The sequence below is a fragment of the Coffea arabica genome, chromosome 10e (assembly GCF_036785885.1).
Source record: "Coffea arabica cultivar ET-39 chromosome 10e, Coffea Arabica ET-39 HiFi, whole genome shotgun sequence".
Taxonomy (NCBI): Eukaryota; Viridiplantae; Streptophyta; class Magnoliopsida; order Gentianales; family Rubiaceae; genus Coffea; species Coffea arabica.
This window is the reverse complement of record NC_092328.1, coordinates 17139560-17147512: the sequence shown is the minus strand read 5'-3', so window position 1 is coordinate 17147512 and position 7953 is coordinate 17139560.

Sequence of the window (7953 nt, the reverse complement as noted above, 5' to 3'; positions counted from 1 at the left end):
TACTTTACTTAACAGCTAGTAGGCCTGATATCATGTTTGTTGTGTGCTTGTGTGCTCGTTTTCAGTTTTGTCCAAAGGAATCACATTTAAATGCGGTAAAAAGAATCTTTAGATATTTAAAAGGAATTTTGAATTTTGACCTTTGGTATCCTAAGTGTCATGAACTTTCCTTGTGTATTCTCTGATGCTGATTTTGGTGGCTGTAGAGTAGATAAAAAAAGTACAACTAGTATATGTAACTTCCTTGAAAATTGCTTAGTATCTTGGTTCAGCAAAAAACAAAATGCTATTTCATTGTCTACAACCGAAACAGAATATGTTGCTGCTGGTGCTTGCTGTGCTCAATTGTTGTAGATGAAAAACACATTGAATGATTTTGGTTTAGTGTATAATTGTGTGCCTATGTTTTGTGACAACACTAGTGCTATCAATTTGACAAAAAATTTCATTCAACATTCTAGGACCAAGCACATAGACATTAAGCATCACTTCATTCGCGATCTTATCCACAAGGGTGAATTTTGTGTTCAATATGTTTGTTCTAAAGATCAAATTGCTGATATCCTCACCAAAGCCCTTCCACTAGATCAATTTGTGTATCTGAGAACAAAATTGGGCGTTTCAGAAAAAATTCTCTAAGTTTCTTTTTGGTTACTCTTTATCGGACGTCCGATGGATTAGAACGGACGTCCGACAATGTTCTTCATCCCTTCTCCAGAAAAATTCGGGTTCGGACGGTTGCGTCGGACGCCTCACTTTGTCCAGCAGTCCGACACTTAAAAATTGGTTCATATAAGGAAGTCACCTACCTCATTAAGTTCATTTACCTTCTTAGTCTCGGATGCAACCCTTCAGTTTTCTCTCAAAATTCAAATTTCAAATTATTCTCTCCTCTAATCAAGTTTCAAGAAATTGATTCAATCGACACCATTATACTCCTATTGCCCGTTATCTGGACATAATAACCTCTTCCAATTTCGAACTGCCTCATAATTTCCAATTCGCATCCGAAGCCCTAAACTCTCAAAACTTACTCCTTGTGGTTGGTTCGTGCATTAATATTAGTTCATATTGCATTCTTCATCTATCTCATACACTCTGCACCACTCACTACATCAACATCCAATTACATTACATCATGATTAGATTTAGAGGTGGTTCTGTGGAGGTCGGATGCTCTTTTAGACTTAGGGATGAGGATATTAAAATTATAGAACCCTCCACCAAAGCATCCAAAAAGAAAACTGAAAATCGAAGTGGAAAGGTGAAGCAAACTGCTCAAAGGAAACGAGATGCTCCAACTGTTGAGCCATCTGATGAGTAGATGGGAGAGCATCACTCTGAAGAAAATCCAGTAAGTAGGAATGCAGTAGAAATGGAAAAGCCCACCTATGCTGAAGTAGCTGTAGCTATCACGAAATCTCCTGGGAGAAGAAAAAGATCTGCCCAAAAGAGAAGAACTGCTCAATCTAATGTAGAGAAAAATGCTGAGGATCAGCACACCCCTGAACCATCTACCAGAAAATCTCCACGGACAAGGTCTGAGGTTCAGAATACTGAGTCGTCTGCCAAGCAAACTGCAAAAAGGAAACGTTCTGTAAAGGAACCAGAGACTCAGCCTACCAAAGAACCTACTCCTCTGCCAAAATTCATTGATGATGAGGCCAGAGACAGATTTGAGTTGGTCTCACAAAAGGGATTCATCATTCAAAGGACCATTTCTCCTTTTGAATTTCGTAAGCTTGACCTCGAACCTATCATTAAACTTTTTGAGTTCCAAAAATGGATTCATCTTCTGTCCATCCCCAATACTTTTTACCATGATATGTTTCATCAATTCTTTGCAAATCTTAGAAAGGGTAATTCACACACAGAACTCATCTCTAGGGTCAACTCTGTAGACATCACGTTAACTCCTGACATTGTGAACTCTATTCTGAAAACAAGAATTGAAGATGGTTTTAAAGGAAAAGTTACAAATTTCTTTTCATATGAGGAATATCCTTCTGCTTATCATCATTTTTACGTTGTTAAATTCATGATCTATTTTCGATCGCACTTCAACACTCCTGCTGAGGCAAGATTAGAAGATCTTAACCCTCAGAACTTGATCACTTTTACCATCATTTCAAATTTGTTGGTGCCCACTGATGGGCACAGAACTGATGCGAACAAAATGGAGCTTTATCTATTTTACTGTTTTGTTGAAAAAATCAGAATTGACTTTAGGTTTGTGATGTGCAAATTTCTGCTCAAAATTAGCACTGATAGTCGTAGGAAACTCTCTTATAGAAAATTTCTGACTACTATCTTTGCCCATTTTAAAATCACTTTTACTGGAAAATCACCCAAAAACAGTGCCTCAACAATTTTCTCACAAGCATATTTTGAAAGGAAGAATCTAAAATTTTTTTAGGGTCATTGGTATTATAAGGAGACAGTTGCAGAGACTAGGAGAAAGAACCTTCACGAAACCCCTGTCTCTCCTAGGACTTCTCGTGATCAATTCATATATGTCTCTCCATTCACCATCCACTCTAGAAAATCAGCCAGCAAGTCACAATCTTCCAATTCTGAGGTCATCTCCTTGCTTGAGGACCTCAAACAGCATGTTCTGCTCATTGAAGATGGTCTCATGATGACCATGTCCCCTGCCCAACAGTCTATTTTATTAAAAAAAGAAATCTCCTTGTGCCTCCAATCCCTGAATTCAATGAAAATGCTCATCAAAAAGAGCCAACACCTCAGCCCACAGAGCATACTCCTGGTATTGAAGCCACTCCAGAAGCACATGCTTCCAGCTCTCAGCCCAAAGATAAAGGCAAGGCTCCTATAACTGAGGAGGCAACTGAAGAAGATCATGAAGAGACTGAGGAAGAAGACCAAGTGGATCCTGAGCAGTTTCGTCTAACCAGGAGAAAGTCTGGATCGTCTAAAATCACCATCTAGGCACTGCTAGGACACTGCACTTCATCATTAGAACAATAGTATGCTATGTATTAAGGATCATATTCCTCTATTGGTCTGTAAAACTGATGCTATTCTGTTAACTGATATTTTTTTTATGATGTTTCTTTTATGAATAGATGTTTTTATCCTTTGCTGTGAATGATTCTTGTTGGCATTTTGTTGATTACTGCCTGTTTGGATTTTGCTGATTCTGAATGTATACTGATACTATTGCTGTGATATTGTTGGATATATCTCGTCTGATTGATAATTCCTATTGGCTGTCTTATGATGACAAAAAGGGGGAGAAAATGGATATGGAACTTATAAGTGAGGGGGAGTTGCGAATACTCTTGACATAGAATCTATAAGTAATGGGGAGTCGGTTTGAGGAGGAGTTACGAATACTCTTGCATTATGCAAGGGGGAGCTGCTATCAAAATTCTAAATTCTTTTTGCTCCATCCAATGTTTTGTCATCATCAAAAAGGGGGAGATTGTATATCTCAGTTCATAACTTTTGATGATTACAAAACAATTGGATGTTACTAATATTCTTTGAAGAGATTGTTTCAGAAATTGGAACAAAAACAAGGTCAAAGGCTTGAAGCCAAAACAGGATCAAAGTTTGACAAATTGCTGAAATAGCTGTCGGATGCACAAAAGGACCATATCGGACGGCCGACAACCATTGAGTAGCTTCGAAAGCATGAAGAACTCACACTCGGACGTCTGAAGATAATAAGTCAAGTCTTCTATGATCACTGACCTCGATCGGACACACAATACCTCAGTACCGGACGTCCGACAAACGTTACGGTACTTCGGACGCAATACACTGAGAGCACCGGACGTCCGAAAGAAATGAAAAAGGATTTGCAAGTTTACGTCTTACATTCGGACGTATATTGTGAAAGGACCGGACGTCCTAAGAATTTCAAGAAAATGTCTTGAACTCACTGTCTTCGTTCGGACGCAGAAAATCAGAGTACCGGACGTCCGACACCACCAACGGCTAGTTGACTCTTCATCTGCCTTCTATCCGTTGACAGCATTAATTGAAGAATTTTTTGGTCTCCTATAAATAGAAAATAGTCAACTACTTCAAAATAATTTTGCACATTAAGTCTACATCAGATCTTGAGTGATTCAAGTATAAGAATACTCCAAAAATAAGATTTGTACTCTTAATTGTGTAATTTTCATTTAGCTTTTCAAGTGTGATTCAGTTTCTTCAATAGTGTAGCTTTGTGAGGGTTATCCGAGTCATTGTAAAACTTCCTTGCTTGATCGAGTGAGACTTGAGGCAAGGAGGAAGTGATCCTTCCTTTGTACACAAGAGATTGGTTGTAAGTTGATCAACTTAAAAAAGTTTGGTATATAAAGTGTTATTCAAACTTAAGTCAAGTTTGAATCTTGGTCTGCCATTCTATCCCTTTACTTACTGTCTTGCAATATATATATTGATTATTTCTTTTACTCACAATCACTTGTGCTAGTCCATTAATTGTTTCTTTGTGAGGTCCTTTAGAAAAAGAAAGCAAGTTCTAGAAAAAGTGACTCATATCTTGGCTAATTTTTAGATAACCTAATTCACCCCCCCTCTTAGGTTGTCTTCGATCCTTACACAACTAGAAACAACTCATTTGACTCTTGAATCCTCCATAAATAACAACCTTTGAAGACCATTTTGATAACTTTACAAGGCTAGAGAAACTCACAGAAAATGTAGTCTCCACTAGTTTTTCTTAGTTCATTAGTATAGGTAGAGTAGTTTATCCTTCTTGTATTTGTAGCTAAATTTGGATGAAGATTGAGAAGCAAAGATGGAGAGGTTGATCTCATGTGACAAGGGTGATATCTCTTCTACTACTTTTTCTCTTGTATTTGATTTCATATTTAACTATAATACAAGTTTGGTTTTGTGTTTTTATCATGTTTAGTTAAAGTTTATGGCTAGAGTTATGGATGAACTTTCTATATCTTGTTTGTGATGTTTACTTGGTTATTTGCTGATGTTATTTTGAACAAGTTATTTATCACTTTGCTTATCTAATTATGATTAACCGGCCGTCAGTTTTGATTATCTAAAAGTGTTAAGTTTGCAATGAGAATTAGAATTTAACACTAGTTCAAGGAGAAGTGATAAATCTAGAGAGTTCACTTACGAGAGTAGAGGATCACCTTTGTGATTTTAGTGACTTGTTTCATGTAATTTCATAGAAGAAATGAGATTGTAGTTAATTTCATAACCACGAGGGTAGGTATGGTTTGGATTTTATCCTTGCCTTCCTTTTCTTCAAATGTGACTCCCAAACACTTTTCTCTGATTTTCGAAGACTTTGAATCGTGTAAAAAGGGTTTTCCTACTTTTTTTATTCAAAATTCATTATAGGTGACTAGGTACACCTTAAATCAATACCAGGTGACGACTTCTATTTCTTATTAAAATCCATTTTTAAACTATATTCTGGACCAAAACCGTCGCACTTTTAAACTTCATTTTTCTAAACTCGTAAATTTAATTTGTTTTTCTTTTTAAAAATGGGACGCGACAGCTTGCGACTCCATTGAGGATTTAGAGAATCCGAGCATTCGATTTAATCAATCCTTTTCTCTTTCTAACCTTCTTATATATCAAATTTTGAGGTTTTAGGTTGCATTTTTTCCTTTTTAGGGTTTTCATTTCACACGTACAAATCGTCTCGATATTCATGTATGTGATAAATAATGTGTTTATTTTCTTTCATTCACTTGTGTTTATGTATCACGCTTGCATATTGGGGAGGGGGACAGCCACCCTAGAACCTTCACCCTCATTTGATGGTATTTGATCCCTCTCTTCAAAAAGAACACTTCATACGTGCATACGTTTTACTTTATAACCCCTCATTTCTTTTTCTTTTTTTTACTTTTAGTGGTTGTCATACCACTCTTCCCTTATTAGGATTAGATCGATCCACTTGGACATGTGACCGTGGCACAACGTGTGCGTAGCAATGTCCGAAGGATCACTCGAACCACCGACTCTTAGGCATTGGGATTGATGACCCTTCGCCTTTGGTCTGAAGGTTTGGGAGTCTAAAACCTTATCGAGTCTAGATGCATTAGTGAGCCAAAACTCATGCACCCATATTAGTAATCACCTAGGGTAGAGTCGACCGTACTCAACTAGGAACACTAGGCATGAAGGGAGGGATTCCACCCCTCTTTACTTAATTTTCTTTTCACTTTTTGTATCATCTAATTACCCAACGTGTTATGTGTTATTTGTTGAACTAACGTTTCCTTGTTTTCTCGTCTTTTGCATTCACAAACACTAGAAAATAAGAATTCTTGCATGATACTCTTTTAGAACCTACTCTCTTAGATAGGTTATTGTATGTTTAAAATTTCAATATATTGCATTTGTAGGTTAATAAGTGCACATCATATGACACCCCGAATTTTTGTGTAAGAAGAAGAAAGTATGGCGACTTGAAAAATTGCTCATATTTTCTTATAATTCCATCTTATTTTGAATAAACTATTTTATAATTCTTTTACTACTACTTTACTTCCTCATTAGTTGTAATATATAAGAGAATCAAGAATTTTACCTTTAGTTTTATAGTTCGGGTAAATTAGGATTTTTGCGTATTTTGGCCGTGTGATCACTTGGTGAGATGTGTGTACTAAATTTGGTGGTTAAAAGTGAGTTTTAGATTAAAAAAAATGTGTGATCAGAAGTGATAATAATAAGTTAGTGAATCATAGGTTAAAACCCTAGTACACGCGAGTTAAGGAAAATCAGCTTGAACCGTCGCGCACTGTTTGCTACTGAGTGAGTACATCACTTGAACACTATTTTATTGCCTTAATATCCTTATTTTTATTTCAGCTAATTAACCCTAAATTAACCCTTAAGTCAGCCACCATTATTGACTTAGGAAAAAGAAAGAAAAGAAAAAAAAAGAGAGAAAACTTGGCTTCGACAAGTGTCAAAGATCCAAAAGTTGTTGGCCAAGACCATTTCTTTCTTCTTATCTCTCTTGTTGGCTAATTTTTTTTTTTATTTCTAGCTTGGCTTGGCCGAAATTTTGGGAGAGGAAAACAAGAGGGAAGAAACCTCCAATTACATCTTGATTTAGCCTTGTTTGAGTTGAATCTCAAAATCTAAACCGATTAAACCTTTACCTTGGTGCTTAGGAAGCTTTGTGTGGCAAAAGTTTTGGAAGACAGGGGTGTGGTTTTCACTTACAAGCAGTTATTGGAAGGTATCATGATTGCCTTTCCTTTTCTCTTCCTTAATCTTGTTTAAATTTGGATAGAAGCTTGTATTCTTGGCTTATGATGGTTAATTAGTTAGTTTTGAATGATATGGTGGAATGTTTAGCTAGGGTTTGAAACTTTCAGTTATGATTATTGTTGTTTATCTAGTATATGATGTTGATAAGCTTGGATAGAGATTTGGGGTAGTGATTTAAGACATGAATGTTATTTTTAAGTATTGAATCATCAAATTTCCAGCATTAATGATGAATTTGCCCTGTTTCCAACCTGCATATTCGTCCATGTTAGAGGTCGAATCAGGTTTAGATCAAAACATGAAAGTTGTAAGGAATGGAGTTAACTATCTGTCTGTAAAATTTCACCTCAATCAGAGGACTGTAGTGTGTGAAATGACTACAATACCCCTAACTACCAAATGCCCTATTTTCCGGGCAGCTTTTGTTTTCTCTGAAATTTCACATTTTGACCTTGAAAATGCATGAACTGGGTGTCAATGTCTTCATAGAAAATGTAGGTCTCTATCTTAGTTTCGAAACGCCATAAAATTTATCCCAATTTGATAAGTGTAGCTTCAGCTGTGACCAAAATGCCGGAAGATGTCAAACCTGTTACTTAGCCATTCGTCTTTAAAACTGGTTTCCAGCTTTGATTTTGATAGTTGCATTGCTAGAATTGATTTGTATTTGGATGATATTGAGCCTAGTTGAAGAGGTATTTTATTACGCTTGCTTAT